General features: G+C 41.8%; 1 long non-coding RNA gene across 1 annotated transcript in view; it reads right to left on the bottom strand.

Annotated features, from left to right (window-relative positions):
* Positions 1 to 456: 456 nt before the first annotated feature.
* Positions 457 to 20056, bottom strand: part of LOC131815335 (uncharacterized) — a 49886-nt gene continuing 30286 nt past the window's right edge. Inside the window, exons 5-7 of the long non-coding RNA XR_009347662.1 lie at positions 7802 to 7861; positions 2266 to 2355; positions 457 to 1941 (exon numbers count right to left, since the gene is read on the bottom strand). This is a non-coding gene — a long non-coding RNA (uncharacterized LOC131815335). The remainder of the gene's footprint in view (positions 1942 to 2265; positions 2356 to 7801; positions 7862 to 20056) is intronic.

The following is a 20056-nucleotide window of genomic DNA, read 5'->3' as shown; positions in this document are numbered from 1 at the left end:
CACCAGATCCTCCAAAGGGGGCGGAGGGACACTCAGATATTTTGCTGTAAATCTATGTTTCCTTTATCATGCCATTTACTAGGTTTTGTTTGTGGCCACATTCTATTCCCTGCCCCCACCCACCCACCCAAAATATGGTCCCAAGAGAGGATCAAGGCTACTGACTCCAAGAGGTAGCAACCCTTGAGGGCTAATTAGGCGAGGTTCTGCTAGAGATGTTTTCCCTCTCACGAGTCCTGTTTCTACAGTCTCCCAACCCTCCCAGGGTGGCCCCTATTCCAAATTTCAGAGTTTATAGGGGAGGGAAATCTAAAGTCATTGTAAAGGTTCTCATGCAATTTCTATCGTTTATGAGTAATACGGATTCTTGGAATGATTGGAAGAGATGGTATTTTTTTTTAAGATTTTATTTTTATTTATTTATTTAACAGACAGAGATCACAAGTAGGCAGAGAGGCAGGCAGAGAGAGAGAGGAGGAAGCAGGCTCCCTGCAGAGGAGAGAGCCTGATGCAGGGCTCGATCCCAGGACCCTCAGATCATGACCCGAGCCACAGGCAGAGGCTTTAACCCACTGAGCCACCCAGGCGCCCTGAAGAGATGGTACTTTCAGCATCCTGACGAAAGGGGAAAGTGCAAGAAATTAGTAGGAATCTAACATTCTGCTCCCAGATGTCACAGGTGGTTCTGAACAGCCCTTGGGCACATGACTGCTTACCTAGAACCTGTTAATTGATAAACCAAGCATTCAGGTTGCACTTCCAAAATGCCTAGCCGGGCGAAGTGGATCTCTGGTGATGTGCCTACAACTGACATCCTTCAATTTCATCACTACCAGTGACAATGCACATGGACCAAGAATGCTTGTACCTACCCTGCCCATGCATCTCAGAAAAATGATCACATTCGATCACCGATAGAGCAACCCCCCTCCAGCCCCATAATGCCATTTTCATAGTACAGAGACCAGAGATGCACCTAGTAGCCTCTGTATTTGACAATTTGCAATTCAGCTTTGTCCTGTGGAGGCCACATATCTTTATGCGTCTTACACCGGTGATTTCTGGCATCCTTCAAGGCCATATCTAATCACATCTAATCTGAGTCACAGTGATGGTAATGTATAAAAAGAATGTCATTGAAATGTATAGTCCCTACTGAACCTTCTCTTTTAAATATGGAGAGCAGGTATTCTAAATGCAACTCAGTGAAAAGTCTCCTTATGTGCTTTATACCAGGATTCCATCAGTCAGTTGAAGGATATATACTACACATGAATTATTACAAATATCCCTTATATGTATTACTGTGACAAATCACTGTTAAACCTATTGAGTGTATGTACAAAAAATATTTAAATATTTAAATAAATAGGGAAATCATTTGAGCATTCATATTAAATATTGACAGTGCATTATGAGGACAACTTGAGGGAAACCGTAACTCTTCAGCCAACAAACATCTAATAAATAATTGCACAAGGCAAAACAAGAGTTTACATCAAAGTGATACTATTCATGGAATTGCTTGATACGGTAGCACTCGTCATGTTAAACAAAATGATCTTGCATAGCTCTGTTGAGTTATTTTATTTCCTTTAGGCCACTATGTTTTTACACAAGTCCTTTAGGAACTCACCAAACCAGAACAGAAAGGAGAACATCAATGCTGCCACTTTGAATGTGACAAAAAGAGAAAAAAACTTCTAAATCATATGTGATATTCATGATGAAGTGTCATCAACCATAATGTGATAAATTATTATAAGACATACAAAAAAAGGAAGAAATGGTTAAGAAAAAATGTCATAGTTCCCAAGTATCTTGCTCTTCTAACATCCATGGAAAGGGAAGATCTGGGAAGTTCACAAAGAACCAATACAGTAACCATGGGAACAGCCTAGCGGCTGACAATGCTGAGAAATTCTTGATAAATTCTTGTTCCTGAATGAGAATAGAAACATTAAAAGTTCAACTATTAAATTTTCATAAACATTTGCAATAATTGTTCAATTCTCTTGGTTTATCCAAGATATCTAATTTTTCTCCCTCCAGCATCCAAATGTATTCCACAATCCTCATAATAAGCTTTGACCTCCATTTTAGTCAACCATTGTACTCTGATACTTGGCCTTTTGGCATCAGGACAAAATGGATATTTGATGCACCCTTGGAGATGCACTCTCCGGAGTGGTACGCTTCTAATCTTAAAGTCAAACTTCAAGCTTTCCCAGACCTGGCTCATTCCGCTTCCAGGGGCCACCTTACCATTTTGCATGACTTCATTTCCCAAGGCTCAACATTTATATGACGATCCCTTTCAAAAGCTCTCCTCAGGGCTCTGCACACCTGTGTTCCCTGAATAGGGTCAGACACAGTATATAAATTAGTGCTGGCATAATTCCTTGCAGTTACTAAGAAAGCAGACAATGATAACTGGGTTATGGATTTGCCAGCACAGTGGTTCTTTTCTACTGTGGGGTGGGAACCTTCAGCACCCCCCCCCCACCCTGACCTCGGGGGAGAAGAGTGCGGTTAGAGACTGAGTTCAATTACCAGTGGTCAATGATCTAATCAATTGTGCCTCTGTAACGAAGCTGCCATAAAAACCAAACAGACAAACAAAGCACTGGTTTGAAGAGCATCCTAGGTGGTGAACATGGGGAGAAGCAGGGAGACTGGTGCCCGAGAAGTCACCGCCCCTCCTCACCCCGTCCTATGTACCTTCCATTTGGCTGTTTCTGACTTACATCCTTTGAAAATAAATGGGTAATCTCATAAGCAAAATGTTTTCCTGAGTTCTACACGCCAATCTAACAATTAATGGAACCCGAAGAGCTTGTGCTAGGAACTTCCAATTTATACCCCTCCATCAGAAAGGTGACAAGGTGGACTGGTGATTGGCATCTAAGTGGGGGTGGGGAGCAGTCTGGTAGGACTGACCCCTTGATGTGTGGGAGCTAAACAATCACCAGGTGGATAGCGTCAGGACTGAACTGGATCGTCCGGTGTCCAGCTGGTGTCGCAGAATGGCTTGGTGTATGGAAACACCACACATCGGGTGTCAGAAGTGAGTGATGTCAGGGTGCGTGGGTGGCTCAGTGGGTTAAGCCTCTGCCTTTGGCTCAGGTCATGATCTCAGGGTCCTGGAATCGAGTGGGGCTCTCTGCTCAGCAGGGAGCCTGCTTTCCTTTTTTTTTTTTTTAAAGTGAATGGTGTCATGGTGAAATATTGAGAATAGAGGAGACACAGGAGGACTGTGCTTTTCTTTAGTAGAAAAAAAATGCATATTAGTTTCATCCCTGTGCACATATGCTGACGTCCTTTAGAAAAAATATGGACTCACCAGCCCTTGCTGGTTGTGTTGTGTCTCTGTGGAGCTACTCTGAGATGGGAAAGCAGGCTGCTGAAAGCCGTGACTCCAGCCATCAGAAAGAACCATCTGGCGGACAAGCCCTTGTATTTGGCAGTCAGCATTCTGAAACCACACACAGCATGACACTGTTGCCCGAAAGAAGTAATTCAGTTTATTATCTAAATTTAAACGCCCTAAATATACTTCCAAAGTAGTTTCCTGGGTTGGAAAATTACCACCACAACAGATACAAATAAAACCTAAAGAGAGAATATAAACAATGTCCTGGAAGGAAACACTTTTTAGAACATAAATACCCGAAATAAAGTCTCTTAAACCATATTTGATGTCTTCAAGAGTTTTCAAACAGTATTCAATGACTGTATCTGTAAAAGGGACTGCTAGCCTTTGTGAGCAAGACTGATGATAATTTTTAAAAGAAAGATAATTCCAAATAAATTGTTATGTTACTTGCCGTGTAATGTTAAGAAAGCAGACTCTGGAATCCACTGGCCATTCAAATTCTTGTCCTCCATCTCCCTGCTATATGTGTTAACCTCTTTGTGTCTCCATTTCCTTATTTGTAGAACAGGAATTTTAAAATATTATTTATTTCATAGAGCTTTGGCTACTTATGAAACAAATATTTGTAGAACACCTACTATGTACTTCTATAATCAGATAGAATTTTTTTTAAAAGTCTGATGCCTTGTGGAATTTATATTCTGCTAAGAAAAGACAGAAAAGGAGCAGTAGGCATAATAAACAGGTAAATAGAAGGCGAACGTTGCTGTGGAAAAGATGAAGTGTAGTAGGTTAGGGTGATTAGAAATAGCAGAAGTGGGTGAGGGTAGGACTGATGTAAGATGATAAAAGTAGAATTAAATACCTTGAGGAACAAATGAAATAATGGCGATAATGTAGTTATCATAGTATGGGATATATTGCAAACTGTATCAGCTGTGATGACAAGAATGCTGATGACGGTATCATGAATCCTGCTTTATAAGTTTTAACATACTGTAACATACATTTTTTATGACTAAAGGTCATCTTCTTTTCACTTGACCAAATAAGTAGCGAACCATAGTTTCAATCACATCAGCTGAAGGTGAGCCAATTACTAAAATACCCACATGCCACAGTCTGGTCCAGGATGTTCAGAGAACTCATGGCTCTGAGAAAGTTCTGGCTCTTCCCCTGGTCAGATCACATATAGTTGAAAAGCAGTGACCCAGCTGTCCATCCCCAGATATACTCGGTTCTTGCTGCGGTTATACTGGCATTTTCATGGCATGACACACACAGTAGAAAATACTTATGCCTCCTAAAAAGTGAAAAGCAGGCTTCCTGGGTGTGTCTGTGGACATGTAGGGGTTTGTCAATGACCCTGAAGATGGTGGGCTGAGGCAGGCACCTTGTATGTTTCTGTGGGTGGGCAGCAGTTTGGCATGGCTAGAACGAGAGCCATGGAAATTTGGGGGTGGGACATGTCAGAAAGTACAGTTAGAACGATGCCGTAATAGATTTCCAAGCATGGGAGCGGTTTGGAATTTACCCAATAGACTATAGAGAATCACGAAGCAATCCAAAAGTGGGAAATAATATAACCAGATATGCTATTTAGAAGGGTTATTCCAGCTCCTGGTGAGAAGAGGGATTCCTTGAGACCAAAAAATGGGAGAGCAAATGTCATCAGAAGAGTCATATGGACTGTGTTTACCCTCTGGAAGTAATTAAATCAAGGGTTGGAAAAACTTTTAGTGAAAATGGATTGATGGGCTTAAAGGCACAGCAGAATAGAAATTTCTCTTCTATCACGAAATAAGTAGGAGTAGGCAATAGGGATTTCACAAGAGGAGGCAGCTGGGCATGAAGTACTATCAAGACAACTTGGTTTCTGTTGAGATAGGAGGGAAAAAAGAAACCTGTTCAACAGGCCAGTGTGGGGGTGGAGGCCTCGCTGAGAAGTCAGAGGGGGAACCGCAAGGATGGGGTCACTTGGATTATTTTGAAGGGAAAGCAGAGCTGATGGTTTGGTTTGTTTTCATTTTGTTTTATTTTGTTTGTTTTAGGCTGTAGGAGTAAATAACAGAGAGGAAGGAAACAGAAGGCTTGAGTAGAGGCTGGGAACAAAATGCGGCACTAGGGTCCAAAAGAAGAAAAAGAGCAAATCCTATTGGTTAAAGGGGCTTGAGGCGGTTGGCAGGAAGATTTTAAGTTGATGGATTTATTCATCATTTATTGTATAGCTCATTTATTCAGAATTTATTCCAAGTAATCACTCCTGAATTTAATTAGATATTTATGAGTTGAGCAACAAATGTCTTCTAGAGCTATTTCCTTCTCCAACCAATAGAAAACAGTTTGTTATTGTCTGAATTCATGTTTATGAACTTGGTAGGATTAATAGGTCAGAAGCCCATATCCTGCTTTTCTCAGGCTTCAGAGGACAGAAGTGAGAAGCGGAGCTTTGTATTTCAACTCATTATCATTGTTTTTTAAAGAGCAGGAAGTTATGGGGTGTCTGGCTGGCTCAGTCAGTGGAAGGTGTGACTCTTGATCTCAGGATTGGGAGTTCAAGCCCCACATTGGGTGTAGAGATTACTTAAAAATAAAAACTTAAAAAAACACGTTAAAAAAAATAAAGAGGAGGAAGTTGTTGCCATAATTCAATAGGTTCCTTTTCCTACTCATTAGCTTTCAGACATTTGTCAGGCAGTTAGAATGGCTGAACTTAGAGTGACAAGCATACACCCTCAGTATGACCAAATATCTATTCTTCCATTCGGGGAATTTGTGTGTGTGTGTGGAGGGGGGGACCATGGGGAGTTTCTTCTACTCTTCTATGTTCTTCTAGTTGTCTAACTGATCTAATAATCAAATTGACATGAGCCCTGATCATGGAGAGAGGCTAGGAAGACAGAGAGAAAGAGAGAGAGCAGCACACAGGGGCTCATCCAAGGTAAACATTTTCGACTAAGAAAACAAGAGGAGCTGATTATTGTGAGTATTTAGAACCAGCAGAGCTTGAAGACTGGAGTGTTAGAGGTCAGTGACTTGGCCAGTGTTGGCCCAGCAGTCACCACAGTTCTCCTGTGCAGAAAGAGGCCAGAGGCCCGGGAGTGGAGTGTGCAATCCGAGAATCCCCCAATATGGACTGGGAGACGTGGTTCTCCCTTCTTGGGGCGCATCTGGAACAATGAACATCCCCTGAGCACTCAGGGGACAAAAGAGCTGGCAGGTGCCCTTGCTCTGCCCCACTCCTTAGCACAGGGGCAGAGACAACTGCTGAGGGAGGTTAACCCGGACATCAGCTGTTTGTTGCACTGTACTCTAAACTTTAAGCTCCTGCACATTGGTGCAACTGCTTTGGGACAAACCAGCACAAGCCCCAGTGAGGTGAGGATCCCCTCTTACCGCCCCCGCCCCCCGCCCCGACAAAGGATGAGCAAGGATCCACACCATGCCAGGTCCCTAAGTTTGGAAAATTCGCCCGGCCTGCCTGGGATAAAATGCAGGTGCACCGTGCTGCCGAGCAGGCAGGTGAAGGCAGATGGCACGGGCAGGGTGAAGGCAGGAATACGGGGTACACGAAGGAAGTTTGCCCCTTCCTCCAGGAAGGCTTCCCCAGACAGGGGATGGGGTGGCGCAATCTCCCCTCTCTGGGGATAACGGAGAGGGCTGGTGTCATTTTTCTCCCCTACCCATGGGCACAGGCTGACCTCAGTGAGCAGCACAATGCCAAAAGTGGAGGCCAGAGCCGCTTACACCAAGCCCCACCCCTCCGCACTCTGCAGGGGCTTCTTTCCTAGAGCAAGTGTGTCTGAGAGCAGCAGGCCCCTCCCCCAGCACACCAGACCATGTTTTTCCTGTCAGAACATAGGAGAAGGCTCTGTTGCGACTGGTGGGGAAGGGTAGTGGGAAGCCCGGGCGGCTCAGTGGAAATTTCTCTCCCTCTCTTGATCTGGACCACCATGAGGGCACAATGTCTAGGAGGAAACTGAGGATGCTCAAATGACTTCCCCCACCGGAAGTTGAGCCGGACTTTGGAAGTCTGTTGATTTTCCGTTCTTTTCTCTCTTTTTCTTTTTTTGTTTTAATTACTATATTAGAAAAGCTTTTGTGAAAGTTCCAATCTGTCTTAGCTGTGCTAAGGTGAAAACAAAGAAATGAGTCTGTGACTGCGCTTGGGCCAAAATTAAAGGGCACCGAATTCAAATACACGTCAACGTCAGGTGGTAGAAACAACCAAAATGTGAGAGCAGGTTGGCTGGGAGAAGAGCCACCAGCTCGCAGTTGGGCCCGTTTTGAAGATTCTCATAGAAAATAAAAGCCTGGAAGAGATTTCTTTCCTTTTGCTAATAGATTTGGCTGTTCCTTTCTGGGCAAACCCAGACCTCTAAAGTGAAAATATCTTCACTGTCTCAGGAAAGAATCATCACTGACCTTTAGTTGTTTTTACTCCAGGATACCGGATCACCAAACAGCTGGGTGAGATGAACTCTCCTTTTAAAAATAAAATAACATTAAGTGATTTGTGCAGTGATATCTGACAATTTATTTCTGCCAGAGATGTTTATTACAGTTACAACCAGCCTCATTAATACTCGTTGTGAGTAGTTTCTTACTCTTAAATTAAAAGCAACAACAACAACAACAACACATATTTCTTTAATCTGGAGTGGACTAATGCTTGAATTTCTATCATTATTTGTGTTAATGATCGCTGTTTCGCTGCATCTTTTTTAAAGCATTTTTTTTTCTCACAAGGGAGATGTTAGCAAGTTCTGTATGTTTGTAACAGATTTTTTTTTTTTAAGATTTTTATTTATTTATTTTACAGAGAGAAATCACAAGTAGATGGAGAGGCAGGCAGAGAGAGAGAGAGAGGGAAGCAGGCTCCCTGCTGAGCAGAGAGCCCGATGCGGGGCTCGATCCCAGGACCCTGAGATCAGACCTGAGCCGAAGGCAGCGGCTTAACCCACTGAGCCACCCAGGCGTCCCACAGATTTTTTTTTAAGATTTTATTTATTTTATTTGACAGACAGAGATTACAAGTGGGCAGAGAGGCAGGCAGAGAGAGAGGGGGAGGAAGCAGGCTCCCTGCTGAGCAGAGAGCCCGATGTGGGGCTTGATCCCAGGACCCTGGGATTATGACCTGAGCCGAAAGCAGAGGCTTTAACCCACTGAGCCACCTAGGCGCCCCTGTAACAGATTTTTTAAAAAAGATTTTTTTAATTTATTTATTTGAGAGAAAGACAGAGCAGGAGTGGAGAGAGGAACAGGATCAGAGGGAGAAGCAGACTCCCTGCTGAACAGGAAGCCCAGCACCGGGCTGGATCCCAAGACTCTGGGATCATGACCGGAGTTGAAGGCAGATGCTTAACCAACTGAGCCACCCAGGTGACCTGTAACAGATTTGTTTTTTTTTAAGACAGGAACAATAGTAGAGAACAGAACAATTCGTGACTGAGAAAGCCGTTGGTTTGGAGGCAGGATATGGAACAGTGGGTAGGGGGCACGCATAGGACCAACCTTACCTACATCCGGGCTGCTTAGAGTTGGTGATAGCTGTTTCTTTTCAGTTTCTCAACGGCAATGGGCCTTAGGATCACAATTCAAATGACACAGGAAGAGCATCACTTAACAAGGCTGGCCATTCCCCACATCAATCATAATTTAGGTGACTTCACCATATTATCTGTTTTACTTTGCTGTCAATGACAGTGTCATTGGGAAATGTGACCTGTCCCCTCCCTTCCTCTGGAGGTTGTTGCCAGGGAGAAGAGTGAGACCTGCAAGGGCAAACTGAGGGTCTCACGTTGAGATGATCACTGGGTGGCTCTTCCCAGGTGATGCCTGTCTGATTTTGCTGCAGTCAGGAGGACTGTGGAGATGAACAGCAGAACCACAAAAGCAGTTTACCAGTCGGACTCTAGAGTGTCAAGTGTTGAGGGCATCAGGTTAGGGTGATGGGACTGATGGCAGAGAAGGGAGGAAGAATCATTCATTACTTAAGCAAGTATCTCACAAGCGCTTGATACAGGCTTATTGAAGCAGGTGTTGCTAGGAAATAAAAGCAAAAGTAAAACAAGGCACCCTCCCTCTAACAACCCAAAAATCCATGTGGGGACACAAAATGTCCGGAGCAAAATAAGTGAGTGGAAGGTCAGAGCTGTTTTCATGAGACCTCAGGGCCACGTACAGGAATTCGGGGCCAGGAGCGGGCGTTGTAGCTGAAAGGCATGTAGAGGAGGTGGGATTTTGGTCTCGAACTTTACACTTAACAGTTGTCTCTTTCCATTGAGCATGCCTGAAAATTTCAAATAATGTAATTTTTCAACACACTTGGGAGTCCGGTTAAGGACGTGACAGGATATTCCTCTGGGTCCACGGGACTGGTGGGAACAGGATTAACCATAGCAGACAGGATTAGCTTACATTTACAGAGTTCTGCTGATACTCCAACCTCAGAATAAAAACAGCTTTTTCCAGAACAAAGCAAAAACCCGTCTTTGCGACTCTGGGAACATATTCATGGACTGCTGGAGCTTTCCAGCCCTGCTTCATGCAGCTCTGCCTGGAGCTCAGCCAAAGGCTGAGCAGTGTCTCACTCCGTAGCTGGGGATTCAGAGCAGACGTTTCTCACTCCGTAGCTGGGGATTCAGAGCAGACGTTTCTCTCCATTCTTCACGGGAGCCTGTCCCCATGGGAAGCTGTCACAGACACAAGCCCGCCCAAACCATGCTCTTCAGCCGCTGGAAAGAAAGAAACAGAAAAGAAACATTCCAACTGTGTGAGATTTCAACATGTCATTAGCACAGGGAATGGGAATTCTAAGGATGTTGAGCACAGAAGGAACCTGAAAACACGGAATGATGACTTGTCCCACTGGGGATGCCTGAGAATTCTCTCTTACTCCTAGAGCATGATTTCAGTGGTGTCTTAGTTCTTCTCTATGCAGGAGTCTTCTATCGTCCTCTTTTGTTTCTCTCTCAGCTCTAATTAAAAACAAACAGGGAATGCAAGCTGGTGCAGCCACTCTGGAAAACAGCATGGAGGTTCCTCAAAATGTTGAAAATAGAACTGCCCTATGACGCAGCAATTGCACTACTGGGTATTTACCCTAAAGATACGAATGTAGTGATCCAAAGGGGCACGTGCACCCGAATGTTTATAGCAGCAATGTCCACAATAGCCAAACTATGGAAAGAACCCAGATGTCCATCAACAGATGAATGGATCAAGAAGATGTGGTATACTGTGCAGCCATCAAAAGAAATGAAATCTTGCCATTTGCGACAACATGGATGGAACTAGAGCGTATCATGCTTAGCGAAATAAGTCAAGCAGAGAAAGACAACTATCATATGATCTCCCTGATATGAGGAAGTGGAGATGCAACATGGGGAGTTAAGGGGGTAGGAGAAGAATCAATGAAACAAGATGGGATTGGGAGGGAGACAAACCATAAGCGACTCTTAATCTCACAAAACAAACTGAGGGTTGCTGGGGGGAGGGGGGTTGGGAGAAGGGGGTGGGATTATGGACATTGGGGAGGGTATGTGCTTTGGTGAGTGCTGTGAAGTGTGTAAACCTGGTGATTCACAGACCTGTACCCCTGGGGATAAAAATATATGTTTATAAAAAATAAAATATTAAAAAATTAAACAAACAAACAAACAAACAAACAGACAGACAAGCAAAAAACAGAGAGAGGTTTGGGGTATCCAAAAGAGGGTCATATACATCCTGCCTGGTACACTCCGTGAGCACTTTCCCGGAAGCAATGGGGAGCTCTCGTCCTTCCTGCTCACCTTCCCCAGCATCTCATATTTTCCCTGGAAGATTATTGGCAAAGCCCCATAGGCACGAGTGAGTCCAGAATGCACTAGGTTTAGCATTCAACGAGCCACTGTGAGACCCCTGGTTTCAAAGGGTGTGGCTGTTTCTGCCTAGAATCTGGCCTCCCCAGATTTCTGCCCTTTAAACATCGTGGTAAGAGATTTCTCCGGACACACAGTGAGATGGTTCCACTGCAGGAAAGTGTTAACTGCATCGGTACAATAGAAGAATGTGGCCGTTGGTCAGTAGTTTCTTTGTGGCTCAGAGTCAATAGCGACCAGATTCTCAGCTTTCTTTGGCTCTAAGACTGCTGATTCCAGAGAATAGCTTCGTAAAGCATTTCTAACAGACACCATATGGGTGTGTGTGTGTCTTTCTTTAAATTCCCTCCTACAGAGAGCTAGTTTTTCCTTATTCACCCTCTTCTGGATACTGCTGTATCTGTTTAAAGAACTATAAATAAAAAACCAAATCCTCCCCATAAATTAACCATAAAAGTCAGAAATTTTTTTCTTTTTTCTTTTTTTTTCTTGGGAAAGATGTTTTTTTCCCAGAGACTTTTGTCTCATTTACAAATGACAAAGGACTTTCTCAGCATAATTGTCTTTGGGTAGGCTGGTCACAGTCAGGGATGCCAGAGACAAAGATATTATTTCTGCTCTGAAATATTTTGTATTTTTTCCATTTTTTAACAAATTTAATTCTGGTGTATTAGTTTCAGGGGCACAACGTAAGGATGCAACAATTTTATACATTATTCAGCGCTCAGCATGGCAAGTGTACTTTTAGCTTCCTTCACCTATTTCACTCACCTTGCTGGGCTATTGTAAATAATGCTGCTTAGACAGAAGGATCCATATATCTTTTCGAATTCATGTTTTAGTATTCTTTCACAAATACCCAATTGTGGAATTACTGGATCATAATGTAGCTCTATTTTTAATTTTTTGAGGAAACGTAATACTGTTTTCCATAAACATTTTGTGGAATTTCCACAAACATGCTACATTCCCACCAACAGTGCACGAGGGTTTCTTTTTCCCCCACATTCTCACCAACCCTTGTTTCTTGTGTTGTTGATTTTAGCCATTCTGACAGGTGTGAGATGATCTCTCATCATCATTCTGATTTGCATTTCTCTGATATGAGTGATGTTGACCATCTTTTCCGGTGTCTGTTGGCCATCTATGTAGTCCTTGGAGAAAGGACTACTGTATATGTCTTCTACTACTGTATATGTCTTCTCTCCATTTTAAATTGGATTATTTATTTTGTTGGTGTCAGTTTGTGTAAGTTCTTTACGTAGTTTGGATACTAACCCTTTATCAGATATGTCATTTACAAGTATCTTCTCCCATTCCGTAGGTTGTCTTTTAGTTTCGTTGATCGTTTCCTCTGTTGTGCACAAGCTTTTTATTTTGATGTAGTCCCAATGGTTCCTTTTTGCTTTTGTTTCCCTTTCCTCAGGAGACAGATCTACAAAAATGTCGCTCCGGCTGATGCTGGAGAAATTACCACCTGTGCTCTCGTCAAGGATATTTCTGGTTTCAGGTCTCACATTTAGGTCTTTCCTCCATTTTGGGTTAATATTTGTATATGGTGTTGGAAAGCAGTCCCTTTTCATTCTTACGTGTGTGTAGCTGTCCAGTTTTCTCAACACCGTTTGTTGAAGAGATTTTCTTTTTCCCATTGCATATTCTTACTTCCTTTGTCAAAGTTTAATTGACCATATAATCATGGGTTTAAGTCTGTATTTAGACCCTGCATCAGCTATGCTTAAATTCATAAGAAAATGAATGTTTTACTGTCTTTAGGGCCTGCAGTTTCTTTCCTGCTTTAAACTAATTAATGCTTCCAGATTTTGTAACAAAATTCATTTGCAAAGCAGAGACTCAGTTGTGGAATGGGGGAGAGGATGCAAAGTCATTTGGCCATCACCTGCTGTTTGTATAAATTACATCTCTCTCCTTGATTAGGACTAGATGTATTTGCACAATTAGTGATGATTTCATCATCACATTATACCATTCTGTAGTCCTAGATCAATGAGTCATTTAACAGTGTTCCTTCTGTCCAGATGACACCCCCTCCCAAGAAAAAATAAGTTCGCTGCCAACTTTCCTGTCTTTCCAGGAATATTTGGGGACGGAGGGAATTTGATAAACTACAGAAGTTTATAGGCCTTGATTTATCCAAAGACTTTTTAGAAGACATTAGTTAGTACTGGAATTATATTTTCCAGTTGTCTATATTAGAGGTCATTAGATAAATGCATAATGCTGTGACTCAGGGGATGCTCAAGTGTGTATCACCATTTGCAACTGACATTTGGGCTCCAGGCCCTCTGGACACTCACACAGACACAGTACATTTGAGTTGATGGCAGGAGTTAGAATCCACATATAGGCTTAATGTTAACTGAAGACAAAAAAAAAAAAAAAAAACGCTTCTCTCCCCCTCAGGCTGCTGCTGAGCAACCTTGGAGCATCCCAGGGGCAGAAGCAGCCAGCTGGGTTAGGCACGCCATTTGGTACATAAACCATGGGGACTCTATAGAGCAGCAGAGCCTATAATTCCCAAAGTGAGAGTCCAAGAGGGAAAGGGGAAATAAATAGATCTCACCCGAAGTAAATTCTAACCAGTCACAACTCCCTTTGGAAGAAATCAGCTCAAAATGTCCCCAGGAGTTACTGAAGTTAAAATAGTCCAGCGATAACCCTGTAAAGATAGGCAGACGCCAAGGGAAGGCAAAATTTGGGTGAAACGCTCTTAACCTGGCCAAGGTCGTTGCCCAAATATGCAATTATCTGGGTGGGGGGGGTAGTTTTGCAGCTGTGGTCTATGTGTAAATGGGGGATTTACAGTTCAGTTTTTTAAAAAATTGTTCCCAGCGGTGGCCATCTCCTGAGCCAGAATGAGGGTTACCAAGCAACAAGAGAAACAAAGGCAAGTTTCAAGAAGTTCATTAATCCTCACAGCTGCAGGGCTTTGGTTCACTGTTCTCCACCCTAGTGGAAGAGACATTTCCAGACAGAACTGATCCCTCTTCTCTCCATCTCCGCACCCACCACACCCTCATCTCCCACAGCACTCTGTTTACATTGTTTATTTTAGCACAGAATACAATTTGCCTTGATGCCATCCCTTTTAAAGTGGTCTATGGGTTTTCCAATTAGATCACCGGCCCCTTTAAGGCAGGGTGCATGTCCTTTTTTGTTTTACTGACATGGGGCCCCAAACAGTATCTTCCTATACACATAAGAGTTTACAATATATTGAATGTTATGTATTAATTATTTTTGCCTATAATGTTCCAACCTTCCTTTAAGGCCTATCTCAATGGCTCCCTCTTGGAAGAACCCTCCTCTTATCTCCAGTGTGTTCTCATTTCTCTCTGAGTTGGTCCAGAATTCCTTTACCTCTTCAGTGAAGCTTATTTTGCCTTGTAATATAGTCATTCCAGTTTGGCCTTAACTGTTCTTCTTTGGGATAGAAGCAATGTCTTCCTTGGCCCAGTATCCTTGGATATGAACACTTGCGCAGACTTGCTCATTGACTTACTCATTCCTTCCTTCCATGAATATAACTGAGGAGCAACTGTACGGATTCTGTTCTAGGGCTGGAAGGATAAAGTGCATATAACAGACATGTCTCTCAGAGCTTAGTCTCAAGCGGAATTTTGACATGTAAAGAGAAAATTAAAGCTCAGTGCTTTGTTGCGATACAGAGACGATGAGATTACTTGACCCGATTCAGGGGACCAAAGGAGACTTACTGAGAGAGCGACATGCATGGTGAGATTAAGGTATGAAGGAAACGTATATGCAGAGAACAGGAAGTGAGAGAGAGAGACAGGGATATTTAAGACATGGAGAAGGAAGTTTAAAAGTTCAAATTGGCTCAGATAGAGAATGTGTGAAATTTACATCATACGTTTCTCTGTAGAAAACGGAAACCGACAGGAGCAAGGCATAAAAAGGAGAAAGCTCGGTTCATATAGATGACTGAGCTAGCAAGAAATTCCGACTCCCAGATCAGTTCTCTCTCCTTTAAATATTTATATTTCTGCATTTGTTTCGAGACCAAGGCTCTTTTCCATCAGCACCCTCATGGAAATCTGTTGATGCAGAAAATAAATATATGTAAGCATTTGATGAAGCTGATGGTGCTTTAAGCCATTCTACCTTCTGGTTAAAAAGTGTTCGCTCTAATGATTCACCCTTAAAGTACGAGAATAGCTTGCAACAAGTAAGTTGGCAAGTAAGTACTTAGAAGTAAGAAAGTGAATACGTGGGAAACATTTTTACAGTCTGTGAGCACATCGACCTGAATGTGACCTGGCAAAGTTGGTTTCAGGAAACCAACATCTACAGGGTTTTTGTTCTGTGGATCTACAAAGTTTCAACAGGGAAAGAGGAAATGGAACTATAAATAGACAAGACCATTTAATTTATCATCCCAACTGGGATGATAAACACCTTCAGAGTCAAATGGAGAACACGAAACAACTATGTGTCAAGAAAACAGGGGCAAACTGGGACCACCCACATATACTAGGACATATAATCATTCTATCTATAAATAAAAAATTCCCAGATTTAGAAATCTTCATGAGCATGGTTTCTTTCTCCTTGCCTTTAGTCTAGACCACACTTTACATAGACACTCTGAAAATAGTTGATGTGTAAAGAATGTTCTTTTCTTAACTATATCCTAGAAAACAGGAGAATCACACTCCCTTCCCTCATCCATGGTAAATTGGGTCTTTCATCTCTAATTACAAAATCTCTCAAAATTGCCCGACTGCATCGTCAATGTTCATGAGTTTGAAACAATAAGCAGTATATATATCGATCTCTTCCCAATTCCTGCCAATGGCTGGTCTTTGACTCCAATTCCTATCTCACAGAGCCCCCAAAACCCTTGTAATTTCCCGAGCAATGGGAACATCTGACACAGGGCTCCTCAACCCCTTGGAATTTCCCAGGTGATAGGAGTGTCTTGTGTTCTAATGAGGCAACTCTTGGTTGACTTTTGAATGGAGGCTGGTAACCAGAAAGACCAATCCATGATTAGAAGCTTGAAACTTTATCCCCACCCCACCCCTCATTCTCCAGAGAAGGGAGGGGGCTAAAAATTAAGTTACTAGTAGATCATGCCTACATGATGTAGCTTCCATAAAAATGCCCCAAGTATGGGGTTTGGGGAGCTTCCAGATTGGTGATTACATCCGCATGCAGGGAGAGTGGTGTATCCCAGCCCCACAGGACAGAAGTTCCTGTGCTTAGGAACCTAACAAACCTTGCCTTATGTATCTCTTCATCTGGCTTTTCATTTGTATCCTTTAAAATATCTTCTGTAATAAATCGGCAATCATAAGTAAATTGTTTTCTTGGGTTCTGTAGATCCCCCCTAGTAAATTACCAAACTTGAGGAGAAGGTTATAAGAACCTCAGATTTGTAGCCAAGTCAGATAGAAGATATGAGTAACCAGGGGAACCATTACTTACAATGGGTGTCTAAAGTGGGGGGCAGTCTGGTATGATTGCCCTTCACCTGTGGAGACTGTATTAACTCCATACAGCGTCAGAATAGCTTGGTGTGGAAAACATACACATCTAGCGTCAGAAGTGTTGTATGAGTAGAGGAAAACAGAATTTTTACCAAACAGTGAGCCTCCAGAACTACCTAACACTCTAGATCAGCATTGCCCGATAGAATTTTCTGCAATAATGGAATGTTTTCTATGTACACTTTCCAATAGAGTAGCCACTAACCACACGGACTATCGAGGAGTTGAAATATGGCTAGTATGATGGAGGAACTTCGTTTTAAATTTTAATTATCATTAATTGAAAAGTGAATTCAAACAACTAATGTGGCTAGCAGCTACCATATTACGTAATGCTTCTCTAGACTACTGGGAGTAAAAAGGATGACATGTGTATCGTAATAAGATAAAAACAAAACATTTCTCATTTTCTTGTCCGGTGTTCACACTACACCACCCAGGATCTTAAGAGGCCAAACTCTTAGCCTTTACTTTTGTCCGAGAATCAATTTCATCTCTACTAAATATAAGAAAAGAAAAAGAACTTAAAATATATAGATATCAAGAGTATTTGTGGAACTGAGAACTTATTTGTAGATCCATTGTAATTGAAACACTGTGGAAAGAGTTTATACTCCTGGAAAAGACGGTGAACATGGACAAGAACTTCCTCACCCCATCCTATACCATGTATTAAAGAAATGCAAAATTTCTCAAGAAAGCCGGATTTCTACCAGAGCTTTCTATAACAGTATCTTAAGGCTCCAAAGCCCTCCTTCTGGCATTTTGTTCTTCATAAAAGAGGACAAGTTTTAAAGCAATTGATATACGTAAGATTTCCCAATCTCATCAAATGTATTCCTCTCTTCTATCCTCTTAAGCTCTTTGAATCTCTTCAGTGGCTCTTACTAATTTCTGTTTTGTGTTGACTGCATAACTAATACAACTGCAAAGTGAACAAAGTGTAACTAAAACACTGCAAAGTGAATGCGGTGGAAGGCAGGTTCATCATGTTACCTCTCCCACTTGCGTAAGCACTTGAGGGCAAGCATTAGGTATTGTTCTTCATGCATAGTAAGTTTGTTACGAAATATTTGTTAGTTCATTTAGAATTTTTTTCTTTGTAGATAACTCACATTTTGTAAAAACTAAGTTTCTGGAATGAAATGGGATAAGGTAAGTTCTTGACTTTGACAGCAAGCCTACTGTCAGAGAGTCATAGGAACTCATGAGTCCCAATTGCAGAGCCTCTAGATCAGTAATGTGGATATCATAATTGAATATAAATTTTAGAGGGTGGTAAACTGATGTGTTTCTCATTTTATTGTATTTTATTTTATTTTATTTTATTTTTTGAGAGAGAGAGAGCATATGAGCTGGGGGGTTGGGGATGGGCAGAGGGAGAGACAATCCCAAGCACACTGCATGCTCAGTACCGAGCCCAACACAGGCCTTGATCTCATGACTCTGATATCATGATCCAGCCAAAATCAAGAGTTGGTCACTTAACTGACTGAGCTACCCAGGTGCCCTAGGACTGATGTTTTTCTCTTAAAATAATAAGCTGGTATCGGTCTTTTTTAAAGCAATATGGAAATTTCTACCAAAAGCCTTTGATATAATAATTTTGTATTTGAGACTCATTCTCTTTTTTTCTTATTTATCTTACATCAGGAATTTAGCATCTCTTTAAAAATTGAAGTATAATTAACATACAGTAATTATATTAGTTGCAGGTGTACAGTGTAATGATTCAACAATTCTATTCATTATTCAGTGTTCATCATGATAAATGTGCTCTTGGTTTCCTTTGCCTATTTCACCCATCTCCCTCTTCCGCTCTGGCAATTGCGAGTTTGTTCACTGTATTTTAAGAGTCAGCTTTTTTGTTTGTATCTTTTTTTTATTTGTTTATTTGTTTTGTTTCTTAAACAGATTCATTCTCAATGAAATAATTTTTAAATCACTTTACTGAAGTATGATTGATATACCAAAGCTATACATACCTAATATATGCAACTTGTTCAATTTGGAGATAAGTATACATCCATGAAATTATCACCCAATCTATGCCATAAACACCTCCATCATTACTAAACATCTCCTCCCATCTTTTTTGCTTACTATTAGTTTGCGTGTGTAATCAGATCACCCGCCATAAGATCCACCTCCTTACCAAATGTTCAACCATGCAACACAGTATTATTATTTACTATGCTGTGTAGTAGCTCTCTAAGACTCGTTCATCTTGCATCACTAAAACTTTGCTCCCTTTGATTACTACCTCCCTGTTTTCCTCTCCTCCCCTCCCAGGCCTGGGCAATCACCATTCTACTCTCTATTTCTATGAGTTTATTTTTAGACCCCTCAAAAAAGTGCATTATTTGTCTTCTGCATTGGCTTATCTCACTTATAATGTCCTCAAGTTTCATCCTTATTGTTGCAAATGGCAGGATTTCCTTATTTTTTTAAGATCGAATAATATTCTATTGTATGTATATACTTCTTTATTCATTCATCTATCAAAGTAACCTTTAGGTTGCTTCCATGTCTTGGGTGTTGTGAAATATGCTGCAATGAACATGGAGACCAGATTGCTTCAAAATTATGATTTTTTTTTTTTACAGATTTTATTTATTTGACAGAAATCAGAAGTAGGCAGAGAGAGAGGAGGAAGCAGGCACCCTGCTGAGCAGAGAGCCCAATGTGGAGCTTGATCCCAGGACCCTGGGATCATGACCTGAGCTGAAGGCAGAGGCTTAACCCATGAGCCACCCAGATGCCCCCAAGATTATAATTTCATTTCCTTTGTGTATAAACTCAGAAGCAGAATTGCTGGATCTTTTGGTAGCTATATTTTAAAACTTTTTTTTTTACAAGATTTTAAAAATCTATTTATTTGATGAGGGGGAAGGAGAGCAAAGAGGGAGAAACAGACTCCCCACTAAGCAGAGAGCCTGATGTGGGGCTTAATCCCAGGACCCTGAGATCATGACCTGAGCTGAAGGCAGAGGCCCAACCCACTGAACCACCCAGGCGCCCCCAGTAGATATATTTTTAATACTTGGGGAACTTCCATACTGTTTTCCAAGGTGACCATACAAATTTACATTCCCAGCAGAGCACAATGTCTCCCTTTTCTCACCACCCTCACCAACATATGTTATCTTTTGTTTTGTTGAGAATAGTCATTCTAACAGGGACAGAGTGATATCTCATTGTGGTTTTGATTTGCATTTCTCTGACCACTACTAATGTGGACCATCTTTTCATATACATGTTGGCCATTTGTATGTCTTCTTTAG

This window comes from Mustela lutreola, chromosome 14 (assembly GCF_030435805.1).
Source record: "Mustela lutreola isolate mMusLut2 chromosome 14, mMusLut2.pri, whole genome shotgun sequence".
NCBI lineage: Eukaryota > Metazoa > Chordata > Mammalia > Carnivora > Mustelidae > Mustela > Mustela lutreola.
This window is presented reverse-complemented; position numbering and strand designations above follow the sequence as displayed.